The sequence below is a fragment of the Thunnus thynnus genome, chromosome 11 (genome assembly GCF_963924715.1).
Source record: "Thunnus thynnus chromosome 11, fThuThy2.1, whole genome shotgun sequence".
NCBI classification, from domain to species: domain Eukaryota; kingdom Metazoa; phylum Chordata; class Actinopteri; order Scombriformes; family Scombridae; genus Thunnus; species Thunnus thynnus.
Window position 1 is genome coordinate 25,147,212 of NC_089527.1, and position 20,257 is coordinate 25,167,468.

At 38.8% G+C, this 20,257-nt stretch overlaps 1 long non-coding RNA gene across 1 annotated transcript; it reads left to right on the top strand.

Moving 5' to 3' along the window:
* The first annotated feature begins 2,151 nt into the window (after positions 1-2,151).
* LOC137192136 (uncharacterized) lies at positions 2,152-6,029 on the top strand. The gene is made up of 2 exons (XR_010930523.1): positions 2,152-4,926; positions 5,014-6,029. It is a non-coding gene; the product is annotated as an uncharacterized lncRNA (long non-coding RNA).
* Positions 6,030-20,257: the final 14,228 nt, after the last annotated feature.

Below are 20,257 nucleotides of genomic sequence, written 5' to 3' on the forward strand. Positions count from 1 at the left end.
ATAACACTGCATTCACGTTATATAATTCGGACTGTCATTATGAGCAGCAGAGTGGTAAAGAAACACTCATGTCAGCGTCCTACTTGTTATTCCAAGTCAGAGATATCAGAAATTTCTGACTAACAAAAACAACTACCAGTGTTGCTGGTAAAATGGTTGCAGAATGTTGAATATAACTGTAACGGAGTGAATTTAGCTCATTTAAAATAAGCTAAGCCTACAGTCTATAAGCACTGGGTAAAGGTTGGGGGTTCTGGTTTCATTTGTGGCTGGTATTGTGGAAAAGAAGAAAAGAAGATCTTTGGGATGGATTAGAGTGATGGTGGGGCCTCCTGTGCTGTAAAATTACTCAATTCTACCTCCTCTGTCTTTTTAAGTTATTTGAAATATTGAAATCTTTCCCCCGGCTAATGGTTGTTTGTGTGTTTCACAGTACACTGCAGGATTTTCAGTTTTTTTTAATCTTTTTTTTTTTTTAAAACAAGCACACCTGTAAACGTTGGTTCTTTCTGTTACTCATTCCATTTAAAAAAAAATACTTTTACTTTGTAAATTATTACATTACATTATTACATTATTATTCATTGGGTTGTATTACGATTGGCTGGGGGTGAAGGTGGGGGGCACACTTCCAGCCAATTGGAGTAGGTGGTCATTAATAATTCCAATTTTATGTAAATAGCTTCCGAAACAGCCTGATGGAGGAGAGAGGGGAATCTGGGCTGTAAGGAAAGATTGATTTAGAGAAAAATCTCAACAACTTTTGATGAATAAAACGTCACATATGTTTGAAATAGACCCACTATTTATAAAAATTAGTCAAAAAAGGCCATAATACCAGATCTTTAACAATCTACTAAAAATATGTAACAAAACAACAGTGTTTAATTTAGGTTATTTATCTAGTGGGACTACTAGTGAGAGTAGCCATCTTTGAATAATATGTGAGCTCTCCCAAGTCTGAATAGCGGGAGGCTTTTCTGTTTATCTCACTCTGCCAACATAACGTGAATGCAGCACAAGAGCAACACTCTATGCCTAAAGACTTTGGAGGCTTTTTTATCAGCTTTCTAAAAACAAAACCATTGATGCAACTGCTCTAACACAAGCTGCTAACACAAGCTGCTAACATTAGCATAGCTGGCTAATGTGCTTACTACATAGAGTAACTAGTATAGTGTTACTTCCACAGTCAAGAGTTAGATTATCATTAGACATACTGTTTCACAGCAGTTCGAGAAATAGTCACAAAATTTAATCTATAGATTTGTGTACATGGACATGAATTTTCCATTCTTTTCGTGACACTCAGCACAACTTTCGAACTCATGTATTTCAGTTGGAAGTATGTTTCATGTCGAGACTTGGGAGCACAGAAGCTGTATTGTTTTTATTGTTTTTATTTATTATTATTATTATTTTATTGATGTCCTTTTCTAAAAGCAGGCTGTTCACATAAAACATGATAAAACCTGAGAGATTGACTGATAGACTCACTAAATGTGACAGTTTAACAACCAAAGTAGTGGGATTAAAATCAGAGTTTTTATGAAGTTTTTATGTACTGTTGAGTGTTGAGTGAATCAGGCTAGCAAACGTAGCAGCTTTATTTCAAGCCTGTCTGCGATGATGCATCAGCTGGTTTTGTTCCATTTCTTAGAAATGATCCCTGATTAACTTTTGCACAGTACCATAGACACAGATTTAATTATCTTGCAAGCTGTTTTATGTATTTTTCTCAGTAAAATTGGCGGTAGCAGATGCTAACAGGCTAAAATAAGTGCTTTATTGGATGACACTGCTTTAAGAAAGATGGTTTCATATTAAATATCCTCAGCCACATATTCTTGGAAATATAAAATTAAATGAGTGACTTCACATTTACAATCACAGGCTATAAAATGCCTTTTCTTAACAGAGATAGTGGCATTTTGATTTTGGTTGCGGTGGACTGGCGGCAATTTGAAATGGAATGAAGCCCAACGACAGCAGTGAAACCAAAACAGTAGTCAAACGCACCACGTCCACCCTCAACACAATGCCCTTCTTTAGCCTATCAAAAAAAAAAGTTGTTTCTCAGAATCAAAGGAGAAATAAAACTGATGGCCTTAACATTAACCTATTGTTTTGTTGAGTTACGGACAACCTTGTGTTTTCGTTTTTAGCACAGTAAGGAAAATCCAGTCTACCCACTGGATTGATATGGACCATTGACTGTAGACTACTGATGAAATTCAAATGAAGAAGTAAAAACAAGGATAAAATCTTGTGATTAAATGTTGAGTAATGCAGTGGTTATAGTTAAAAATGAATAACAAGTGAGAAAAAACAATACAGCTTCAGTGCTGCCGAGTCCCGACCAAGAAAAAAAAACATGGTGCAGGCACAATTGAAATACACTGGTTTGAAAGTTGTGCTGAGTGTCACAAAAAAAATGGAACATTTGTGTCCATGTACATGAATCTATAGATTAAATTTCGTGACTGTTTCACAAACTACTGTGAGTTGGGGTTGACTGTAACTACATTTACTTTGTGGGTTTACGGATTAAATTAGAAAAAGCCCTGCATCCACAACTGGAACATTTACTGTTTGGAAGTTGGTCTAACACCAGTTCCAGATGCTACTATGTCAGAGTTTAGGGTAATATACTGGTGGATTTGGGGAGGTTTAACTGTGACATAAACTCATCAGTGAGTCCTCATTCACAAAGCCTTTTCTCCTAAAAGTGAAACATATAAAAGTGAAACACATTGTACGAAAATACTACCATTAAAGCATAAAGCTAACCTCTGTGTTTTCTGTCCAAGTTGCAGGATAGAATGATGCTACTTATTTGTTTCCATGTCTTCTACATAGATCATCAACTGGTGAGGATGCAAACTTTTACCTGAGACCTGTTTTTAGACTGTTTTAGTCTATTTTGCATCATCACTCAGTCCTGAATTATGTTTGTTTCAAATACATATCTAAGACCCTTTTGCAGAGTTCTAATGATCATACAAATCAGCTTAAGACATTTAAAAGCCATAAGGAACTGGATTTTTAACCAAATCACAGAGATACTGTTAATTCACAGGATTAACATTGATTGGCTAGCTAGCTACAGTTTAGTAAATCTGCCAACACAGTTGTCATTTCAGCCAGCAAAATCAGAAGTTGCCAATACGAAATTAAAAGCTTAATTACAAGGACCCATTGATTCAAAAGCCGTCAAATTTCACGTGGTAGATCTGCCACCGTTACAACTGCAAACTGCATACATGCTGTCCTACATTAGAAAGCAACATGCGTAGCAATAGTAACTGAGGGGTGGAAGTTTAGCGTGGTATGTGTTTTTCAAGCTTTAAATGAAGCATTTGTAACTTGGACCGCCTCAGAAAGGCAAGCATGAGAGAGCAGAAAGTCTGTGGTCCCTCTGACTCTGTGTGTGTGTGTGTGTGTGTGTGTGTGTGTGTGTGTGTGTGTGTCTGTGTCTGTGTGCAGGCGGCTGGGGTTGGAGGGGGGTTGCTTATGCATTAACACAGACATAAACAGATCAGCATGTCTACAGTGTACTGCTTCACTCTGAGTCCCACCTCCTTGTGTCACGCCCACGGGCGGCATCAGAAGAACAGGCGCTGGAAGTGAGCAGTCCTCCTTCATTCACAACCCACCCCCCCAAAAAAAACCAACAGAAAACGCACTTATCTATGCTGGGGCCACCTGCCACTGCAGGCCTGTCCTTTGTGTAGATGTCTGTATAAGCCTGGGATTTTGTTACCCTGCTCCCCAGGGAGAGCAGACGCTGCTGTAGCCCAGCTACTGGTAGACTGGATGCTTGGACAGGATGACATACAGGCTTGTCAGTGACAGGTGGAAGTACATCTCTTATTATCTGAGCAGATATAGACAGCACATGTCCAGCAACACTTCTGGAGGTAGCTTCTGTTCCACTACCTTTCATTGCTTAATGAAAATTTCACACTTTATTTTACAGTACACTGATAAGACGTACTTTATATCAAATAAGACAAAAACTAGAAATAATATGTTCTTTATTAGACTGTAAACAAACACAGTTATACCCTAATTAGAGACCATACACCTAAATTATGCTGTAATTAGAAACTGCATATAATGCCATATTAGACCCACAATAGACAATGGTATACCAAATTATGCTCTAATTAGAATTATAAGCTATTAGAATCCCATTTTACAAGATCATAGTCTAATCAGAAATCAAATACAATGCCATATCAGATCCAAAATATCCCAGCAAACATTGTTCACACAGCGACATTGTGTCACTGGCCAAAATTGGCTCCAGATGCCAAAAACAGCAACATGCACCTGACATGCAATTTATGAATCTCAAGTCACGTGTGCACATATTTGGAATACAGATATGCAGGTGTAAGTGTCAGTTTCTCCTAATGAATATCAGGTCTAATCCAATTTTTGTTTAAAAACTGTTGTAAGCAGACGGTCACAGGGTGTCATCCTTGCCACGTTCAATAAAGGTCCACCTGGACCTGACTTCAAAAACACTTCAAATACTTCTCAAAGTTTCACTGTGCAGCACATCTATGGGTGTTTTGTTTTTGTATTTTTCATGCAAAAACCTTTTTATTCATTAATTGGTTGAGAGCAGATTATCATAGAGGGACGTCCTCTCCACATAGAATCAACATCATTGGGCGTTATTTGTTTTAAACAGTTCAGCAGTGATGTGAGCTTCATCTGGGTTAATAAAAGTTACGAAGGGTTTATTATTGAGACACATATCTTCATCATGGATGTATTATCTTCATGCTTGTGGGCGAGACACGCTCCCGTCTCACGAGAATACATGTAGTTCACTACAAGAGTTGAGAGCAGAGAATGTACATGCTGCTCGCAACAGGACTAAGAAGACAGAAATGGTGCAGAAATAACTGTCAGGTAAGTTTGCTATTATGTTGGCGTGTATGTTCTACAACATTCATGTTGATGAGGAGTTTAGTAATTTATAGCCTCTGTTTTCCTCAGAGTTACAACGAGGATTATCAGCAGCTGCAGCTGTTTACATCCTGGAGTTAGCATTAGCATTAGCCTGCACCACCTTGATGGAAACTGGAGAAAAGTGCATTAGACTGAATTAAAAGAATTAAGAATTCAAATTGTTATATTATCTACAGAAAGGTGTACTTTTGATGATCATCTTTCATCAGTGTTGTTTATCCAAATGAAATACTTTTGCACGTTAATATTGACTCAGTGTGTTTCTGTAAAAATGAATGCATATGTCTTAACTAAGATACTTAATGTGTTTGCTGAGTGTTTGGTTATATATCATTTATTATAAGGATTATCTTGAAAGTGACATTAAGATGTATAACAGACGTCTGGGTCAGACAGGACGTTGGTTGGACCATTTTAGAACATAAAGCATATTAAGTTGTTAATCTGGACATATAGAATGTATAAAGCTGCAGAATGCATAATAATACATACATTTTAGCAGAACAACTGAATGGAAACATTGATGATGGTAATGACATATTTTGACATTGCTGGTAGACACAGGAAGGACATCCAGCATGGGACCAGCCGAAGAAGGTGTAGGTATGTCTCAAGTAGCAGATATGTGATTTCAATTTAGTTTACAGTACAGTTCTGTTGTAATGTGTTGCAAATTACCCTCTAAGAAAGTCTAATAATGGTCTAACAGTGGAAATAAAGATGCAATGTCCTGGCAGCTTCCATAGCCTAATGTTACTGGGTGTCAAGGAAGCATGTATTAGGCTATGTATTACTACCTACAAACTCCATGGAACTCCAGAAAACATCCAGGCTACGAGGGATGTGTGAAGTAGTGACTAGATGTGACCCGATGTGGTTTGACTTAAGTTTACAGTACAGTTTTCTTCTAATGAGCAGCAAATGGCCCTATAAGAGAGTGAAACTATGTTAAATAAAGGCCAAATAAATGCATTGTCCTCTGAGCTCTCAGTGTTTTGTCTGACTATTAAAAAGGTTATGCCCAATAAATTTGTGTAATTACAGCCTGTGTTGTCTAATTAAGTTATCATAGGCCCACAGTGGTTGCATTAAATGTTAAATAACATCTAATCAGTGTACCATAAAATAAAGTGCAACCAAAATTCCATAGAAAGCTTGCTCATCATTTCCGTCCACATTCCAACTCCTTTACTGGCTGTAATATTTGAGCACCTTGTTATTTTACCAAACATAAGTGACAACTTCTTAGCATTCAACATCTGGTTCACATCTTGTTTAGATTGATGCAATAACTTACAGTACAGGAGTATGCATAACAGGTAAAGTTGTACATTTTGTGATTCTAATGGATAATGTTGAGTTAAAAAACTGGTAATTGATAATGAATAGAAATTCAAAAGCTTTGGGTCATCTGCGGAGCATTGGCAAGGAAGTAATCCCTCAAAGGCCAATGGTTAGCCTTGCTAGCTTAGCTACCACAATTCTGGCAGCTCACAATGAGAATTGATATCTACCAGTTGCAGTTTACAATGAAGTTTACAATGCCTGCCAATGAAAAGTGGTGTTTGTGATTGCACCACACTGGGTTTAAAAGTGGCAAATGTTATCCCTGCAGAATAGCACACCAATTTTGAAGATGATAATCTGCAGTTGCAGCCCTATAACAAATTCTTTTGGTCTTTCTGAAACCCGAATGTGTATAAAAAAAGGTTCAAAACTGTCTGCCAGTGATGTCACTGGTTGATAGTGACTGGAGAGAAGAATCAACCTGGTTTGAGCTGCTTTACCTTCAGTGGGCCTGACTGTCAACTGTGTCAACAAATACCTACAGTATATTTAAAGTATATTTGACGTTGAAGTTGTTGGTTGAATGGATAGAACAGAGTTGGAAACAACCACAACTTGACAGAAAGAAGAAAAAATGCAATTTCTCTGCCAATATGGTGTGTATCTGGGAAATGTAACCCTCGGTAACATTCAACACTGTCAAAACATCTACTTATCTTGAAGAATTATCACTCTAGAAATCTTTCTGTCACAAGAAATGGCAATGTGCATTGTGGTTCATAGTTTTACCCATTTTAGAGATATTCTGGGGTCACATGGCTAATATTACAGCTAGTCAACAATATATGTAGAACAAGCTTTGAGGATCATAGTCACAATGATTTACATGGCAAATTTCAGGACCTCATTAGCGGTTTGTGTTATTGGGTCGTTCTGTGATGTTGTGGTTAATTCTGTTTACACAGTTGTTAAGAGTGCAGATTGACAAGGAACATTTATGTAACTCAGTCCTCCTTCAGAAAGCTGTAAGTCATCATTCGCATACTATAGCTCCAAAGATGGAGACAAACATAATCTGAGGCTTCACCTTCTAGACCAACTGTCAAATGTGATTGTAGGAAAGCATTTGGGGGCTATTTAACTTAAATCAAATGGAATTATGTAATCATTGTGGATCTCCAGCAGGAGTGCATACATAAGAAGTGTAATGAGTTTTGCATGTTTGCATTAAGGAGCTTTCAATCTCAGAGGTCTGAATGGGAAATACAGCCCATCTGCTGAACAAGGAAGTAGGGATAGAGATGATTACATCACAGGATCATCCATTAGTGCTGTCATCTGGAATTCACCGTGGGACCACAGTGCAGTAAGCTACTTGGCTCGGACCAGTTTATTTAGCAGCACTCAGCGTTTTGAGCAGCAACAGTCTATCAACAGGTCAGATGTGCAGTAGGTTGGCAGTTTTCTCTGAGCAGCAAAACCCTTTCTGATTGAAGCATCTGCTATATTGTAGTTAATGTACCTCCTGCCTCTTCCCAATACTGATTCTGATACCTGAACTGATGCAGAGGATAAATCTCATACCAATTACGTAAATTTGTTGACTGGGATCATCCTTAAACTTAATTTTTTAAATATTATTTCATTTTTAATTATTTATATTTTAATAATACATTTACTTAATTGAATTTATTTTAATTTAATTACAATGAAGTTATCACAGGGTTCCGCACTTTACTTTACAGAGCTTTATAGCATCTTTTAGCCCATTGTTTTGGTTGTCTTGTCCCACAACTTTACTGTTTTGGTTCAGTCTCATGAGCAGGCAGCTGTTTCCAGAGAAAAAGACCACTGTGCCATACCTGCCCGGCAGTCAGACAAAGTTAGCGACTATCTGGTGGACAAAATGAAGCATTAAGCGACTTAAGAGCCAGATATTTCCCTTAGCAGTCAGTGGAGACAGAGCTAGAAAGAGAGTGAATATGGGACTTACACTCACCAAGCACTTTATTGGGAACACCTGTTCAATCTAATACAATCAAATTGAAAAGTGTTCCTAATGTTTTGTCAACCACATTAACATTCATGAGGGGGGCAAAATATACTACTACTTCAGTATAATGCACTCCAGTACACCACCACCACCCACTACGCCCTTAATAATAAACATAAAGGACAATTATCACCTTTCTGACAATGTCAACAAAAACTGAAAATGTATAAGCTTTGTAAAGGTATAATTTATGGCAGAGCTGTTGTATTGGGTTGCATTAGGAGCAGGTGTTCCTAATAAAGTGTTTGGTGAGTGTACATTCACCAGATGGACACAAATACGTCTCCAAATGAATGTGGATGTTGTGTCATATCTGCTAGATGTATAAATGGATAACAATATATCAACTTAAAAAGTGGTAATACTGTGTGTCAATGTTTGTTCACAGCTTGTTGCCACTACCACAAGTATCTAAAAAAATAAGTTACTGCCACAAGTGAAAACATTCATACACCAACATTGTTTGTAGGTTTTTCAAACACATAATAATAAGGCCAGAATCAGCCCAGAAACAATTGTATGACCATTAAGTGCCTTACTATTTATTGATGAGGGCAGAACATCTTTATAACTGGATTTACATTATTTGTCCCTTTGAAACAGACATAGAAAATATTAATTCAAGTGGCAACAACATATATAACATAAGAATGACATAAATCATTAACAATAAAAATTAACGGTAGCAACTCCAGCTTGGTAATAACAAGGTAATAGTGGGGTAATATTTTGATAATAAAGAGGTAATAATAATGTAATATAATGGTAATTAACAAGTCATAGTGTGGTATTACCAATGGGTGTAACTAGGTAATATTAGACTAGAACGAGGTAATACTGTAAAAATTATTATTTCAATGCTGTGATGTGATACCTGGAAACACATCTGGTAGTTTCTGTGTAATAGCCATGAATCAGTGGAATCAGTGCTGCAAAATGCATAACTACATATTTCTACTTAATTTCATGGTAAAATGAGATTATTGTTATCGTAGGTAGAAATATCACGGTAAATGGTATTATCACGATAATCGACGTTTCCTGAAATCCTACTAATAGTGCTAAAATATAGTTAAATGACTTTCTAACATGATCACCTGGGATTTTATTAACTGAACAGTGTCCTGTATGTTGCAGCTTTGTTGGACTCATAAAAAAACATCAAAAACAGTTTGAAAACTGTAAACAAAAGTAGATTGTTGAAAGTTTAAGACAGTTGACTGGAAATCACTTTAAATGCAGCTCAGTGTTTGTGTCTCTTAGATTATACTCACCTATTTATATTTTGAAAATTCATTAATTTTGATCTCCACCAGGTGTAAGCCTGGAGGGGATCATGCGTTTGGTCGTGTGTGTGTGTGTGTGTGTCCATGTGTGTATCTGTCCGCAGCTAATCTCGCATACTACTGGACCCATCAGCCTAATATTTTGTATACATCTATGACTGTATGCTCAAGGACCTCTCATAGTTGTGGTGATTCACAATTTTTGAAAAAAACTCTTTTATAATGCTATAGATGGCTCTGTTTTATGCCTCCATTGACTGCTGACTCCTCACCCCTCTTAACTGGCCGGTAGGGGCCACAAGTGATCAACAACTGCTTCAGCTTGGAATCTTGTTTACGCTAGGGACAACCAATCATGCCTTGTTACCACGTTAGATCAATCAAATTTCAGTACCTTGAGCGCAGGTTGTGTTGTGAATTTGAATTAATATTGATAAGATTCCTTATGAGCCTATCGTAAAGCTTAGACTTTCATCTCTTACAACATAGCAAAAGGCATTTCCAGCAATCAGCTAGGCTAAAAACAAAGCTTACCTAGTCTGTTGCAGGCCACATTTTGGCTTTTGTTGGCTCAAAAACTGACATCCACAGAAAAGTTTTGTTTCTGCAGATTATTTCCACACCTGATATGTTATGATCCATTAAAGTTAGGCATGATACGAGATGAATAAATCCCCGTTTTTGTTATCTCGGGCTCTAACAGGCCAGTAGTGCTGACTGCTTTTCTACACACCTTCTCCACATAACTACTCACAAACACCAGCAGAGCGGAAGCTGACCTGTGAGGAAGAACATGATGTGTGTGATCTTGAGGCAGGGATTTTGTCAGTCAGCTCTCTCTCAGTGAATTTTACAACTAAACACCCATAAGTAAGCCACACCTCAGTGGATTGACAGCTAACATTAATATAGAAAGTCATGTCCAGAGAGCTCGTCAGACAGGAGAGTGGTTCTCTGTACCTCTGTTTGACCAGTAGAAAGCTCCTTCTATGTGGCTAAACAAAATAAAACTTCTGATGAAGGCAGGAACACTGCTCTGTGTTCAGTGTCCTCTGAAAATAATGAGGGTAATGGAAATGCTTGGCAGTATTGATACTGTCAGAATGTTTCACTGCAGTATATAGTAAAAACAGTATACTGGCGCATCTCTCGCGTACTGTAAAATAACCATAGGACTAAATAGAAACAGCCATTGTGTATTTTTCATGCTTGATTCATGTTATTAAATTTAAAATTACATATCTGTTTCTCTGACCCTTGGTTTTCAGTTTTAGGAAATATTACCATAAAATTAAGTAGGAACTTGTAGTTGTGCATTTTGCAGCTCTGATTCATGGCTATTACACAGAAACTACCAGGTGTGTTTCCAGGTAACAAAGCAACACAGCATTAAAATAATAATTTTTACATTGTTACCTTAAAACAAAAGGTAATGTTTGGAACATAAAGGAGGAAGAATTTCAGCCCTACAATCTGGTAATTACCAATTTTAACTTCCATGAATTTTCATGTAATTTTGAAGGTATTACATTGATAGTAGCCCATAATATTTTGAAAACATGAACCATATTACCTAATTATTGTCATTTTTTCAAAAAATATGATATAACCTTATTAGCAGGTTACCGTATTGTTACCAAAATTTTACAGTGCTATTTACTAAATAGTTCTGCCTCATTGTTATCTTTAGATGTGTTTCTGCATAATTACCCCTTTGTTTTTGGCCACTTATTACTCAAAAATTGAAGTCTAATATTACCTAGTTATACCCATTGTTAATACTATGCTATTACTTGTTAATTAATTACCATTATATTACATTATTATTACCTCTTTATTATTTAAATAATATCCCACTATTACCTTGTGATTACCAAGCTCTGAATGTAAAGAGCTACCAAATTACTGTAACTATTGTATACTACATAGACTGTATTCATATTTAAGAAAGGCTTTACTGTGTTGTAGTGATCATTATAACTGAACTGAAAAAGGCCCATCCCAAATATCTTTATACTGTATGACAATTAAAATGTTATCTCTTAACAAAAACATTGCTTGTGCCATGAAAAAGTGCATTTTTTAATTTTAACAAATCTTGTATTCTGCATACAGGCAAAAAGCTCCACGAGCTACATTTACTGCATTTCTTGTCAATGGATTTCACCCTTTTGTCAGCTAATGAGCAGTAAGCTGCTTGGCCTACTAACGAGGTTCTAGTGGCTGTTGACTTGAATAATAACATGTTAGTTACTGAGTAGAGAGAAGAACAAAGACCTTCTCCTTGTTACTGCTGGTGCCTGATTGTTCTCAGTCTTTCTGTGAAGACAGCTCCTAATATCATCTCATAATCTGCCATCCTCTCCTCCAGATGCCCCCACCACCACTCGCTTTCATGTCTGACTGTCGTTCAAAGCCTAATCATTAATGTGATTTATTTCTCGCTGTGTATTATTTTGTTCCTCTAATTTGTTTGGGTTTTTCAGCATGGGTGTAAATCAGAATCAAAGCGATTGCCACTGCTTTTCCCTGTCACCTCTGTTAATGGCCTGTCTACTGGAGGTTTGCACTGAGAAGAAGCAGACCTGCTGTCTACCTAAATCACCTTTCCATCCTCTCTCCCCTCATCATAAACACAAAGAGCCCATTGGCTACCAGCACAAACACCTTCTCTGACTGACCCCTAGCAATAAATCAGCTGCTCTGTGCAATTGCAGGGCCAGAAAGTGAAAATTGGGGATGGTGGAAAACAAAATACAATCATTAATCATCATTAAGTTAGTAAAAGTTTTGATACAGATGATGTTATAGTTTGACACTTTTACCAACAATATAGTTTGACACTTTTTAAATATATAAATAGGAGCAAAATCTCCAAAACACATAGCCTATCTAAGAGTTGAGGAGACTGAGTGAGACAATAGAGCGAGGATGATTGTCATCTGTCCATCATGTGAGGAAGGCGAGCAGTTTCGCAGGCGGCATGATGTGTAATGTGATTGGACAGTGCTGTGACAGTGAGCTGTGACCTTCAGCTGCCTGCCTACTCCAACCTAACCTTCCAGGGTTCTTGGAGGGATGTCAATGCTACTGATCAATGGGGGCATTGGCACTCATCATGTCAAATCCACTCCATGTCCATTTTCCATCTCTTTTGTCATCAGGCCTGCACTTTCCTTCCGCTAGTCAATCACTCAGAGCTATGATCCGAGCTGTTCACGCGTCAGAGACAGAATCGGTGATGTCTTCGGTTTTAAGGCTGCTGTTTTTCATCATCTCAAAGCACTCCACAAACTATACACACCACCAATGTGGGTAGTACACACACAAAATCATAGCCAAGAGAGAATTATTTGCAGAGGCACATAGTCACAGCAGCCTAAATGAGAATTTCACCAAACAAACACAATCAGGCCCCTATTACATTTCTCTTTCATGATGCTGAAAGGAAATGCAAACGAGATTAGATAACACAAAGGCCACAAGGCTCATTTCTCTCTTGCGTCTGGAGATGGCTAAATGCTCTAATTCCCCTCTCCGCTCAGCTCCTCAGGCCAAGTCCCCCTTTTGTTGAACCCAAACCAACTGCATTAATGTAATGTAAAATCGCCTCTCGCGGGAAAGTTTTTTTTTTCCTTTTTTTCTAGCACTTTTCCCCCACTACCCCCCTCCCTCTTGTTTCTGTCTGACTCTAAATTAAGTGAGCACAGGCCACTCTAGCTTTAAGTGGGCATGGCATTGTTTTGAACTGCACAATTATGGAGAGATCTGTCTGTATGCCAGAGGTTTTGATTCATGGTGCAGCCTTGGCAGTTAGAACAATCGGAGGAGTCTGAACAGGATCTAATGGATAAGTTTGGACTGAGAACAGGCATCGAGAGAAAAAGCAACTGAGGGCCTTAACGTCACAGCTGCTTGCCGGATCACAACAGCAGCGATAAATGGCAGCTACATAACTTCCCTTAATCAGATTGGAGCAATCAGCCTGAAAAAGTTTCCCATATGTCGTCGTAGCTGAGCTGAGCTGAAAGGGGTGGGGGGTGGAGGGGAAGCAAAAGCAAAAGGGAGAGAACAGAAGTGGGCCAATTTTAAAAAAAAGGCTGATAAAACAGCAAGAGAAAAGAAGAGTGAGAGGCTGAATTTGAAAAAGAGAAGTGCCAGGGTTACAGCCAGGACACAGGCCACAGGGAGGTTAGTGTGTCTGGCTACAATTAGCCAGTCACAGGAGAGATTGAGATGATGCTTCGGGGAGCTATTGGTCCTCAGTCATTAGTGATTATTCAGTCAGAAATTACTGACTCTGAAGGCAACGTGTGGCTGCGTCTGGTAGTTTACTAACACATGTTTCCTTCCTACCCTTGCAGCAATTCAGCAAGATCCAGATCTGAAAATACTTCATACAGGAAGTGTTTTGGTAGACATGTTTACGTGGTTTTGATTTCCTCCCTTTTTCAGATGGCAATATCAATATCCTAAAATGAAATGTGACATCACTGACACTTTTTAAATTACCAAGTACACACATAAAATTGAACTTTATAGTGTAATTTGCCCCAGTTCTGCCTCAGTTTGCCAAACACCATCTTGAGAATGCAGATTTTCAAAAGCATGGCAGCAGTCTGCGTTAATGTGGGTTTGCTTAGGAAATCTTATTAACTCTGAGCACTTTATGAGATGTGGTTACGATTGTTTAATTAAATAAGCATTAGGGGGTGTTTTCAAACTCAAAGAAGTGATTCCATTTCCTTTGCTTTCAACAATCCCTGAAAATTGTGTGATAATTAAAACCCTGTAAGTGTTTCATAACACAGGGCACATTTTATACCCCATATTTGCTTTCTTTTTACGCAAACACACACAGTTTAGGGAGAAAACTGCCTGGCTACAATGGTCTCTGGTGTGCAGAGATTTTATTTTAAAGATGTGTCCTGATCAGCCTCATGATCTGATGTGACTGAAGTGACCAAACTTTACTTTTTTTAACTGCAGGTAGAACTGAATACAAAGACAGAAGGGAAAGCACATATACCACGCATACATAAGCACAAATACACTCACGCAACACGGAGTAGAACTTTTTTATATAAATCCACATTAATTCTGTGGTGGGTGTTGTTAGCCCCTCAGTGAGCTTGTGCATATGTGTTTGTTATTACAGCTGATGCGTAATGTGGTGAACAAACACAACATTTGCAACTTGGCACACCATGTAAGGTGCCTTCTAAACCTCAGTCATGCGGTATCAAGGGATTACGCACACACAGTACACTAACACACACAGATGTGCACACAAATGGATGCACAAGCACATGTTTTCTAAGTTGCTGCAAATAGCAGGCAGAGTTGAATACAAGTGCTAGTACTGATGTTCTTACTATAACCATAACAATAATAATTGGAAATGATCATGTGGTTTGTTAGCCTTGTGTGTTCGCCCACAGCTCACCTCAGCTCCACTCAACATCTGAAGCACCTGACCTGCAAAGTTGGAGCTCCAGATGTGGCTGCAGCTCTCACCCCTGCATGGTCTCCCACACCTGATTTATATCCTGCCCTTGCAGCACTGCACACGTGAGCACACCCACATACAGAACATACACTGACAAACAAACATGTGTACACATGTTACTGTACATATATACTGTACAGTATATGTGCACACATGCATGTAGAGAAGACACACATACATGCACTCCCACATTAGCACACACATACACACTCACACACTCAGCACACTCACAAGCACTCACAAATAAAAACAAGAAATCAATGTAACCTGTAATTTTTACAGGGCTGATTTGAGTGTGTGTGACAGGCCAAATCCAATAGCTGCAGCAGGGCTGACAGGCCTGACATGAGTCTTGCCTTACTGGCCCCTCAATTATGCATGGCCCAATGTTTCCCCGGATCTTAATTGAATCACAGTGTCTCAAACTTGTTATTTCTAATTTGTTGCATTTGATTTCTGACATCAGCGCTGCTGTGTCATGAATTATGCAAACAGGGGGACCTTTAATTGTAAGTGTTATTAAAACAAAACTAATTGCAGATGATTAAAATGTGACTAGGAAGCAGAATGTTGGGGGCTTCACCCTGACATGGCTTCGCTACTACTGCCAAATAATGATTAGGTCTCACGGCTGTCTTAGTTGTTGTTGTTTTGTGGTTGTGACTGTAACCTTGGGTGGAACATTTCGCATGGTTTATTGGAGGGACCTGATGTTGTCTGTTGGTGGACTGCATGCTGTGTATGAGACTCTGTGGTCATATCATGTGCGTTGAAGACACACACCGCATACACTCATTTAACAACACACATGCTGGAATGTAGAAACACATACACATAAATATATCCACACAATGGGGGAAAGAAGAATTGGTGTAATTCATCATTTCAGCCGAATCATACAACTTCTCTCACATTTATTGATTATACCTCATGCATTTTGATTAGTTCTTCTTCCAGAAATTGTTTGACTCTCCCCTAAATGCGTAGAAAATTGCTTTCAATATTGCCATCTTTGAGACTGATAATATACAGACATTGACATAAAATGAGAGCCCCTTGGAATTCATTCTTTTTAAGGGTATTGTCAGGCAAAAGTAATGAGAAAAAGTCGAATAGGTCAATATAGCGTATACCTGTAATATTCCTAAATGTTTACCAGATAATGAGGACTTAAATATAAAAGAAAAAAATAGTATGTTACCTGAGTTATTAATAACCTTTTTGTTACTCACTACAAAATACTCTTGCTCTTTTAGCCCACCTTTAAGCAACAATGAGCAGTTGAGCAGAACACGATTACAAAATGAGATACCGTGTAAAATAACAGTGCAATTATTTCAATAAAGTCAAAAACATGCATATGTAAGGCTGTAAGCGGTAAAATGAACCCTCTTGCTCTACTCATACGAGATTTAGCAATTGAATTGTGCCTGCAGGGCAACAGCTCAGCACCTGACTGTAAGGTAGGGATCCTCACGGCTGTGTTCCATACAGGACGCTGGAGATGTCTGGAAGTCATTTCCACATGTGAGGAGGCGGGAGGGAGGGCACACTTTAGTTTCGTGAATGTTCAATCAATTCAATGGGACAGCTTAACTTTCTCTTTCCCTCTCAGAGCACATTTATAGGCCCACAGGCATTCGCAGGCTGCATTCAAAGGCCTCATACAAAAGCACGGTAATTTCACCTTTGGGGGGCAACAGCTGAAATGTGTGGTAAAGAAAAAAAAAAACAAAGGAAACGCAGCTAAGGAAAAGGTGCTTTTGGTGCTAACTGAAACAAAGGTGATTGTACCTTATTTTGTATGGTGTTCTTCATGACGAAAGGTTTTATCTGTATATAAAACTGTTTTATTGTAACAATACATAAACATGACTTAACCATTAGGAGATCATGAGTCCCTCTTGTATTTTCTATGTACTGTCAAATGTGGGCGTACCTTAAAGTAACCAACTTAGGCTTTTTCAAAATGTCTAACTTTTTTATGATAAAAACAAAATATTCACCTTTCATTAGGAGAGACCTGTGTACAGCTGAGATGACACAGCATCAGCTTTAACCTAATGCTATCGAGCATTGAACATTTGGTAAAAAGCTCCAGTCCTAGCTAACACAATCATCTATAACCAGCCTAGGTCCAGGAGATGAGGCAGGGAATATATACATTTCCTTGAACTCTCAAACCCTACCTGTCAGATGCTTGTGTCTCAGCCAGGGTCTAAAAAGCTTTGTTCTCATTATGTATGCATGCTAAGCAGCGGGTGACGTGACCTGCCAATTCAAAAAGTCTATCTTTGCATAAAAGTCTATGTCAATAAGGCGCCTCGGTGGTTTGGTTCTGTCTATATGATAAAGTAGCTGAGTATATTTTGCCCGTGCCTCCAGGATGGCTGCAGAACCTTGTCTGTGGAGATGACAATTAGAGTCACTTTCCACCCGGGTTAGGCCAGACAGGCCCTGTTAACTACCAGGAGAAGAGAATGGAGCGAGACAGAGAGTAATATGTGTACCACTCTGATTCCGCTTCACCTCGTGATCCTTGCACTGACCACCACAGAGAGGGGAGGAGGCTGAGGCGGGGAGAAAGGAGGAAAGTAGAAGAAAATAGAGGCAAATACACCTCAGCAGTTACTGTGGATCTATTTCTAGTTTTAAAACGGTTATGAGCTGTCAGTGAGTCATTCTTATATTTTTCAGCTAACATGTTTCTCATATCAGCTTTCATGGACTTGCAATGTTCTCCAACCAATAAAAATGCCAAAGGAATCATCTCTGAGATTGTAAAGACGCATTACACATGATACAATAGGAAATGATCTGGCTTAGAGTATATGAGGCACACTAAGCGCACTATGATGCACACTGTGGAAATTAAACATCCAATGTTTTATTGCCATGCAGTCCAGCCAAGCCACCATTACTCTTGATATTCAAGAGACATAGCAATGATCTCAGATCAGCTTTTGAGTCTGACTCACACTCTGCCTCAATGTCTTCTTAACAAATCTTAAGTAGAGCAGGCTGTCAAACGTTTTGGCACAGCAGTGCAACTGTCAGGTTGGAGTGCGTAAGAGATGTGCTGCATGCCTCGGTGTTGCAACTTCCCCCCGAAAGGATTAATAATTTACATGGGATTACTCTAAAATCCCACCATTTGCCACAAACCTGTGTAACATTGATTTGTTGAACTGTCATAATAGCACATCACTCAAAGTAAACAATCATTGCTTCACCAAGAGCTGGAGGTAAATGTCTGTCTCACAGAAAGTAAGAAGGAGGAGGAGGAGGAGGGGAGTTTTCATTCCTTTCTCGTGGTTTCCCATCGAGTGGCTCTCTCGTTGCTGAGAGAGAGTGGGGGGGTGGAAAGAGAAAGCTGTAATTGCTGTCAGTCTCTCCTGAGCACAGCCTTAAAGGCAGCTGCTGTTTCACAGCCGAGGAGTGAAAGGAGTTTGGGCTGTGTGGCTTCCCCTCCAGGCCTCTGGAGGATTTGGTGAGTTCTCTCCCCCCTTCTTGTTTACCTCTCATTGTCAACAACCACACACAGTTTTTGGGTGCTGGGGGAATCAGAAGGCTTAGAGCCTATCACACTCAGAAACAGAGACGCAGGTAATTGAAAAGATTATCCTCAACATGCCAGCTACGATTTGGAAGGTTTTCAAATGGTGAAAGTTTCCCTCCAAAATATTGCATACAAATATCAAAACACAAAGGGCTTTCCCGAAAACATCAATGCGCAGATTTTGACACATCTGTGTTTACTCCAGATGCCTTGTCAACTACTTTGGCAGATATATATTCATCCAAGCTCCTCCACTTTTCCGTAAAGCAGCTTCTAACCTGACAGACTGTATCGTCATTTTATGTGCATTTAGAACATGCCCCATATACGAGGTCTTAGCTGCCCCAACCCTCTGGCTCCACCCTACTAACAACAGTCATGTCAACAGCGAAGACTTACCATAAATGTATGTTTTTATGTGCACATGGGTGTATCTGAAAATGTATTTTTATACACTGTAAGTAATGTGCTTCATTCATACCTTCTTATATGCACATATTTATGGCTGTTAATTGCAAAAGAGCACCTTCACATTCTCTCTAGCAGTTTCCAGCCGACTTAATCCCTCCTTATTGGCAAACATTAGAATTTGCTTTAAGTGTTGCCCACAGAGGTCAAATCCCCTCTTAGGGTGAAAAGCTGCAGGAAATTGCCTGCATTAGGGAGATGTATTGGTGTGAAAAGATCCCATGACATGCCGCTGAACAGGTCAGCTTACTGCTATTTGTTCCTGCCTCCAAACCTTCTCTCTCTCTCTCGCTCTCTGTCTGCTTTAGAAAGAGTTTCAATAAAAATGTCTATTAGTCTATCTACATGAATCCAGTCTGTATTTATTTAGAACATTTTTCAAGTTACTTGATAGTATCTTGATTAGCAGAGCATTCCCCAAAGATCCAGGTCAATGCTATCTTAGTATTGACACCCAGTTCCTGCAGATTTTTTTTTTTTTCCTGTATATTTATGTCAAACTCCATTCCATCTTTTGCCAAAGGCATTATGTGTTGGTCTGATATTTTTGGACAAATGACACCCCACTGACATGTTCCTGAAACTAACTGAAAATGGATGGATCTATGGATTTATGTTGTTCACAAAAACTCTCTGCCGTCAGCATGTTACAGCAGATTTGTCAAACTAGTCTGTCGTCCAGTTTTGCTAATAATGTGTCCACTGTATATTTTCGTGTTTGTAGCTGACATGAGTGAAATTCAACATGGTGCTGTAGCTCAGTGCATTTAAGGTATAAATGGTGTGTACTGTAAGACACGCTGCTGCAGAGTACTTTTATACCGAGTTGTGTCCTTTGTGTCTGTTAGCACGTCCCTCTGTTCTCATCTGACTTCTCTAATCAGTGAGGTCTTTTCATCAGCAGCTGTGCTGTTGAACATATGTTTTGTTTGTTAGTTTAATTTCTTTTTTCAGCACACCATTTATAATACAGGGTTTAGTACTTTATTTTCAGAATATTGCACATGCTGCATGCAGCGTTTTGTTTCAAATCTACCCATAATAGAATAGTGAAGAACCATTTCCAGAGTCAAAGTAGTTTTTGTTTTGTGGAATAAAACAATCCGACA